Source organism: Oncorhynchus mykiss, chromosome 8 (assembly GCF_057628025.1).
Source record: "Oncorhynchus mykiss isolate SJ-2025 chromosome 8, ASM5762802v1, whole genome shotgun sequence".
Lineage (NCBI taxonomy): Eukaryota > Metazoa > Chordata > Actinopteri > Salmoniformes > Salmonidae > Oncorhynchus > Oncorhynchus mykiss.
Window position 1 is genome coordinate 15,957,834 of NC_143029.1, and position 8,785 is coordinate 15,966,618.

Here is an 8,785-nt window from a genome sequence, read left to right on the forward strand (position 1 = left end):
TGCTGTCCTGATTGAAAAGTGGTGGATTAAGTAGGTGTGACCTCGGTTGTTAGAGGTTCAGCTTCCCTTGCTGCTGGGATCCATAGCTCTATGGGGGCCCTCACTCACCACTGCAGCCATCACCACAGCCATCTCCTGGCACAGATCAATCTCCACAATCACCACCAACCCCACAGCAGGAGCCTCCGCCTGGGGCTTTTAGCTGGAATTATGGGGCGGCAGCGGTGGTGGTAGAGAGATAACTAGACACAGTCCTCAGCCGGAGAGAGAAGTAATGCACTGTGCACTTCAGGGCTTTCTCGTAGTGTTGAAATGTTGTTGGTATTGATGGTGCTGCTGCAAGGCCATCACTCCTCCAGGCAGAGGGCAAGGCTTTTACCATCACCATCAAAGCCCTGTCTGTGGCCATGGCGGAGGAGGATGGGTCTCACTAAGTGAGATTGGTTGTGATAATAGCCTCAGAGAGAGAGAGTGGGTTTTACCATTCTGGTGTTGGGAGGACCATTAAGTCCCAATGTGTTTGAACCACCTCTACTGTAGGAGTGCACTGTCTTTAATTTAAGGTAGGGGAGGAGAGGGGTGTGTAGGACATTCATGGGCTGTGTCGTAGTGCATTATGTAGGGAATAGGGTACCATTTGGGATGCTGCCTGAATAACAGCACAGAACAACATCTCTATTATGTGTGTAGCTGGATCATTAGGGATTGGGGGAGAGCAGGCACAGGCTCTGAGTCTTAGTGTAACCACCTCCCAGAGGTTTAGCATCCCAATACAACAGCACAACAGTTCTTCCAAGGTGCTGCTTCTACACAAGTCATCCAATGGTCACATGGAGGACCTGTGGTGACTAGGTAATTGATCCTTGGACATTCTCTCACTCTACATCAGCATTCGCTCTTTACTAAGCTACATGTTTAACGGCAAGTCATTTCAGACAATATTTGCATTGAGATTTTCCAATGACATTTTATTCCAATTGTCTGTATTCACATTTAGATTATTCTTTCAAAGTGATTATATTACCATACGAGAGCTGCTCTTTCTAGTAAAGAGTATCAGGAACAGTATATTGTCTCCTTCTGTTTGTGCTATAAAGCAATGCTCAGCACATGTCATGGCTGCAGAACCTATTTGGGGCATTAGATAGACACAAAGATCAAGGGCCTTGAAGAGTGCTGTGACCAACCAACCCACTGTCCTCTCTTGGATGGGTATGATGCAATCACAACCTGGCACTGCCTAAGAGAGACAACCAGGGGGAATCGCCCATGTCTGCCACCCAGACGGCCCACCCTGCTCCCTCTGTCCGGTGGTTGGCCCTGGTCTCTACTAGCCTCAACGGAGATCCATGCCATGCCAATGTGCCCCCTTTGCCACCCTTGCTCCTGGCACAGGGCAACACTAACTCACTCATCTCATCTGACTGGTTTCGTAAATAAATAACAACAACAAACAGCAACAAGAGAGGCAACACCCGGCAGACCCTGTCTGCCATATGGGACCTGCTAGTTTTCAGGCATCCCATTATGATAAACAGGCGCCAGATGACGACACAGTGCCCTGCCCTAATTTGCAGAGCTATCAAAGAGCTGCTGTGTATTCAAATGAGCCCACTCCCCATGTTACAAGACCTCTCCTTTCAATTTCCATTGAGTCGTTGACGGCTGACACGGGCTCAGATGTGTAAAACACAATGGCCGACAATTAACCAAGCTAGTCTTAGCAAAAATAATTAAGGAAAAAAGGTGGTGGATGACTCAGCCTACATTCTGCTTTGAAGGCGTCCCTGGACAGTGGCTGGCACTGGGTTGGTTTAACATTAAAAGCCTGACCTCACAGAGAAAAGCAGTGGTTTGATCTCTACTGCATTAGTGCTAAGCCTTTGTTCTCCTAAGTATGGGCAAACGGACTGACAGACCACTTCCTGAAAAATGTATTGTGCGTTCCAAATGCCACCGTCTTCCCTATATCGAGCCCTATGGGCCCTGGTCAAAAGTAGTGCGCTATATAGGGAATAGCTTCACCTCCGAACCTTCCCCTCTGATACATCAAGGCTGAAGACTGGACAGCTAGATATGGGCTGACAGACAAGCATTTCATAACTCAATACTGAGCCTTAATACATGAAATCACTAACTTACTGTGAACGTAAATTAATGGATTTCATTTTCTCTTTCTCTTGAAATGCCGAACGCAGACATGGCTCTCAAGAGAAGAGAGGCTATGTGCACACTGCCCACAAAATGAGGTGGAAACTAAGCTGCACTTCCTAACCTCCTGCCCAATGTAGGACCATATTAGAGGAACACATTTCCCTCAGATTACACAGACCCACAAAGAATTCAAAAACAAATCCAATTTTGATAAACTCCCATATCTATTGGGTGAAATACCACAGTGTGCCATCACGGCAGCACAATTTGTGACCTGTTGCCACAAGAAAAGGGCAACCAGTGAAGAACAAACACCATTGTAAATGCAACCTATATTTATGTTTATTTATTTTCCCTTTTGTACTTTAACTATCTGCACATCATTACAACACTTGCAAAAGTATTCACCCCCCTTGATGTTTTTCCTATTTTGTGGCATTACAACCTGTAATTTAAATAGATTTTTATTTGGATTTTATGTAATGGACTTACACAAAATAGTCCAAATTGGTAAAAAATAAAAAGTGGTGCGTGCATATGTATTCACCCCCTTTGCTATGAAGCCCCTAAATAAGATATGGTGCAAAGAATTACCTTCAGAAGTCACATAATTAATCTAAGTGTCACATGATCTGTCACATGATCTCAGTATATATACACCTGTTCTGTGAGGCCCCAGAATCTGCAACAGCAAGGGGCACCACCAAGCAAGTGGCATCATGAAGACCAAGGATCTCTCCAAACAGGTCAAGGACAAAGTTGTGGAGAAGTACAGATCAGGTTTGGGTTATAAAAAAATATCCAAAACTTTGAACATCCCACGGAGCACCATTAAATCCATTATTAAAAAATTGAACAAATATGGCAACACAACCAACCTGCCAAAAGAGGGCGCCCACCAAAACTCATGGACCAGGCAAGGAGGGCATTAATCAGAGAGGCAACAAAGAGACCAAAGATAACCCTGAAGGAGTTGCAAACCTCCACAGTGGAGATTGGAGTATCTGTCCATAGGACCACATTAAGCCATACCCTCCACAGAGCTGGGCTTTACGGAAGAGTGGCCACGAAAAAGGGGTAAAATAAAAATAATTTAAAAAAGGTGGCTATACAAAGTATTGACTTTGGGGGTGGTGAATACGCTCAAATTCTCTGTTTTTTTGTCTTATTTCTTGTTTGTTTCACAATAAAAAATATTTTGCGTGGTATGTTGTGTAAATCAAATGATACAACCCCCCCAAAATCCATTTGTAAGGCAACAAAATAGTAAAAATGTCACTTTCACAAACCACTGCATATAGACATAATATGACATTTGAAATGTCTTTATTCTTTTGGAACTTTTGTAAGTGTAATGTTTACTGCAAATATTGTATTGTTTATTTCACTTTTGTTTATTTTCTATTTCACTTGCTTTGGCTATGTAAACATATGTTTCCCATGCCAATGAAGTCCCTTAAATTGAATTGAATTGAGAGAGCGAGACCACAAAAATGACCACCTCAAGCTACAATTTAAAAAACACTACTTCCAGGCTTCTTTCTTTCGCTCCTTTCCTTCCTCTTAATTTCATAATCACTGGGAGAGGGGAGAGGCTATAGGGCTAGGAACTGAGAGAGAAAAGAAAATGGCCTCCTGTGTGTTAGCAACAGCGTTTTTAATCCTAGCCCCAAGCCGCACTGTGCAGTCAAGCGACCTATTACATGGCAACAATTAAGAGGGCTGGAGCCCAGCACCTGGTCTCTCCCCATTTGTTGCCTTCAGTGGCAGCTGACTGTGCACTGTCCCCTGCCAGGTGGTTCCACTTCAATCACATTAGCTAGTCACTCTAGGGTTAATAAAGAGGTTGTCCCGGCCCAATCTGCCTGCCTGCTCACAGCCCCACAACACACCCAGCCTTCCCACCCACAGCAGCCACACTAGGTCTTTTTTATGGGCTCTGTAGACAATACATTTTAAAACTCGTTAAAATGAAGATCCCTCCGTAGAGCTGGATAATTAAACTAGTGGGGTGGGGCTCCTTGGAATCCGAGGGGCTAATGTTTTTCGGGGGGCCCGGCCCTATCCGCTTAGCCAGTCCATTTGTACCGAGAGCAGAGGATCATAATAGACCTTTTCATAGACACACAAAACAGATGGAGGCCAATTGAAATGAGACAGCGGGGCACTGTACATATTTGCTTGGATGCGGACAATGTGGAGAGATGCGCAAAAACAAGTGGGAATAGCAAGGACAGCCACTGTGGCATTTTAGTAATTCAACAGATGCTCTTATCCAGAGCGACTATGGCTAAGTGCCTTGCTCAAGGGCATATTGAAGAATCTGTCGCAAAGTTGGCTCAGGGATTCAAACCAGCGACTTTTTGGTTACTGGCCCAGCACTCTTAACCGCTAGGCTCTCCCGGCAGTGTGCTGTTGATGTTTGTTTCACAGTTTGTTCACACTGTTTCACAGTTCCACAGTCTTTTATTTGAGTAAATAGCTCAACTAACAATGAAAATACATCAATAATTCTGGACAAATCTGTCAGGATTCCAATAATAATTTGGAATAGTAACCACAAATTCTATGACAAATAATGACATATGTCCTGCAAGCTAATGCATTGTTTTCCTTTTACAAAACCGTTTAGTACATACGTTTTCCAACCTGTTATGCTGCCTGTTGCCCTCCGCATTTACATTGTGGTTGTTGGGGGTTTTGATGGTAGGTGTTGTGTGTTTATCCATTTTTATCAAATCATGAAATGTGGCTAGTGTACAATGCTTGGTTATGAAAGCCCACTGACATTTACTCCTGAGGTGCTAACCTGTTGCACCCTCTACAACCACTGTGATTATTATTATTTGAACCTGCTGGTCATCTATGAACGTTTGAACATCTTTGCCATGTACTGTTATCTCAACCCGGCACAGCCAGAAGAGGACTGGCCACCCTTCAGAGCCTGGTTCCTCTCTAGGCTTTCTATGTAGTTTTTCCAAGCCACCGTGCTTCTACATCTGTATTGTTTGTTGCTGTTTAGGGTTTTAGGGTTTTGATTGATTTGATTGGTTGATTGATTGGTGTGATCCATTAACACACACATGCCATCTTCACTGAAATGACATAATAGGTAGACTACATGTGATGACTTTCAAGCTTCATTCATATTTTCACATGGCCCCATTTTTCATTCCTTCCACAGGTGAAACTAAAGTATTTTATGCCTCCCTGCTTAAGAAGCATCATTAAGCTCAACACATCAATCACCAAAGTCTGGATTCCGGATCGTAGAGAAAAGAGAGGAGAGCAAATCAAATCAAATCCAATTTTATTTGTCACAGGCGCCGAATACAACAGGTGTAGACCTTACAGTGAAGACCTTACAGTGTGTAGACCTTACAGTGAAATGCTTACTTACAAGCCCTTAACCAACAATGCAGTTTTAAGAAAATACCTATAAAAAATAACATTTTTTTTTCAATCAAAAAATGACAAAAAATAGACAAGAACAAAGAAATAAAGTAACAAATAATTAAAGAGATGCAGTAAAATATCAATAGTTAGGCTATATACAGCAGGCACCGGTGTCGAGGTAATTCAGGTAATACAGTTGAAGTCGAAGTTTACATACACCTTAGCCAAATACATTTAAATTCAGTTTTTCACAATTCTTGACATTTTAATCCAAGTAAAAATTCCCTGTTTTAGGTCAGTTAAGATCACCACTTTAATGTAAGACTGTGAAACGTCAGAATAATAGTAGAGAGAATGATTTATTTCAGCTTTTGTTTCATTCATCACATTCCCAGTGGGTCAGAAGTTTACATACACTCAATTAGTATTTGGTAGCTTTGCCTTTAAATTGTTTAACTAATGTTTCAGGAAGCCTTCCACAAGCTTCCCACAATATGTTGGCTGAATTTTGTCCAATTCCTACTGACAGAGCTGATGTACCTGAGTCAGGTTTGTAGGCTTCCTTGCTCGCACACACTTTCTCAGTTTTGCCCACACATTTTCTATAGGATTGAGGTCAGGGCTTTGTGATGGCCACTCCAATACATTGACTTTGTGGTCCTTAAGCCATTTTGCCACAACTTTGGAAGTATGCTTGGGATCATTGTCCATTTGGAAGACCAATTTGCGTCCAAGCTTTACCTTCCTGATGTCTTGAGATGTTGCTTCAATATATCTACATAATCTTACCTAATGATGCCATCTATTTTGTGAAGTGCACCAGTCGCTTCCACAACAAAGCACCCCCACAACATGATGCTGCCACCCCCGTGCTTCACGGTTGGGATGGTGTTCTTCTGCTTGCAAGCCTCCCCTTTTTTCCTCCAAACATAACGATGGTCATTATGGCCAAACAGTTCTATTTTTGTTTCATCAGACCAGAGGACATTTCTCCAAAAAGTATGTTCTTTGTCCCCATGTGCAGTTGCAAACCGTAGTCTGGCTTTTTATGGCAGTTTTGGAGCAGTGGCTTCTTATTTGCTTAGCGGCCTTTCAGGTTATTTCGATAGAGGACTTGTTTTTACTGTGGATATAGATACTTTTGTACCTGTTTCCTCCAGCATCTTCACAAGGTCCTTGCTGTTGTTCAGGGATTGATTTGCACTTTTTGCACCAAAGTACGGTCATCTCTCGGAGACAGAACGAGATATGTCCGCTCCTTCCTGAGCGGTATAACGGCTGCGTGGTCCCATGGTGTTTATACTTGCGTACTATTGTTTATACAGATGAACGTGGTACCTTCAAGAATTTGGAAATGGATGCTCCCAAGGATAAACCAGACTTGTGGAGGTCTACAATTTCTTTCTGAGGTCTTGGCTGATTTCTTTTGATTTTCCAATAATGTCAAGCAAAGAGGCACTGAGTTTGAAGGTAGGCCTTGAAATACATCCACAGGTACACCTCCAATTGACTCAAATGATGTCAATTAGCCTATCAGAAGCTTCTAAAGCCATCACATACTTTTCTGGAATTTTCCAAGCTGTTTAAAAGGCACAGTTAACTTAGTGTATGTAAACTTCTGACCCACTGGAATTGTGACACAGTGAATTAGAAGTGAAATAATCTGTCTGTAAACAATTGTTGAAAAAATGACTTGTGTCATGTACAAAGTATATGTCCTGACCGACTTGCCAAAACTATAGTTTGTTAACAAGAAATTTGTGGAGTGGTTGAAAAGCGGGTTTTAATGACTCCAACCTAAGTGTATGGAAACTTCTGACTTCAACTGTATACATGTAGGTAGAGTAATTAAAGTGACCATGCATCAATAATAACTGAGAGTAGCAGCAGCGTAGAAGAGTGGGTGGGGTGTGTGTGTGTGTGTGTGGGGGGGGGGGGACATTTGATTAGATGTCCAGGAGTCTTATGGCTTGGGGATAGAAGCTGTTTAGAAGCCTCTTGGACCTAGACTTGGCGCTCCGGTACCGCTTGCCGTGCGGTAGCAGAGAGAACAGTCTATGACTAGGGTGGCTGGAGTCATTGACAATTTTTAGGGACTTCCTCTGACACCGCCTGGTATAGAGGTCCTGGATGGCAGGAAGCTTGGCCCCGGGTGATGTACTGGGCTGTATACACTACCCTCTGAAGTGCCTTGTTGTTGGAGGCCGAGCAGTTGCCATACCAGGCAGTGACACAATCCGTCAGGATGCTCTCGATGGTGCAGCTGTACAACCTTCTGAGAATCTGAGGACCCGTTTCAAATCTTTTCAGTCTCCTGACGGGGAATAGATTTTGTTGTGCCCTCTTCATGAATGTCTTGGTGTGCTTGGAACATGTTAGTTTGTTGGGGATGTGGACGACAAGGAACTTGAAGCTCTAAACCCGATCCACTACAGCCCCGTCGATGAGAATGGGGGCGTGCTCTGTCCTCCTTTTCCGGTAGTCCACAAACATATTTTTTGTCTTGATCACGTTGAGGGAGAGGTTGTTGTCCTTGCACCACACGGTTATGTCTCTGACCTCCTCCCTATAGGCTGTCACACCGTTGTCGGTGATCAGGCCTACCACTGTTGTTTCATTAGCAAACTTAATGATGGTGTCGGTATCGTGCCACGCCGTGCAGTCATGAGTGAACAGGGAGTACAGGAGGGGACTGAGCACGCACCCCTGAGGGGCCCCTGTTTTGAGGATCAGTGTAGCGGATGTGTTGCTACCTACCCTTACCACCTGGGGATGACCCGTCGGGAAGTTCAGGATCCAGTTGCAGAGGGGGGTGTTTAGTCCCAGGGTCCTTAGCTTAGTGATGAGCTGTGAGGGCACTATGGTGTTGAACGTTGAGCTGTAGTCAATTAATAGCATTCTCACATAGGTGTTCCTTATGTCCAAGTGTGAAAGGGCAATGTGGAGTGCAATAGAGATTGCATCACCTTGGGATCTGTTGGTGCGGTATGCAAATTGGAGTGGGTCTAGTGTTTCTGGCATAATGGTGTTGATGTGAGCCATGACCAGCCTTCCAAAGCATTTCATAGCTACAGACGTGAGTGCTACGGGTCTGTAGTCATTTAGGCAGGATACCTTTGTGTTATTGGGCACAGGGACTATGGTGGTCTGCTTGAAACATGTTGGTATTACAGACTCAGACAGTGAGAGGTTGAAAATGGCAGTGAAGACACTTTCCAGATGGTCAGCGCATGCT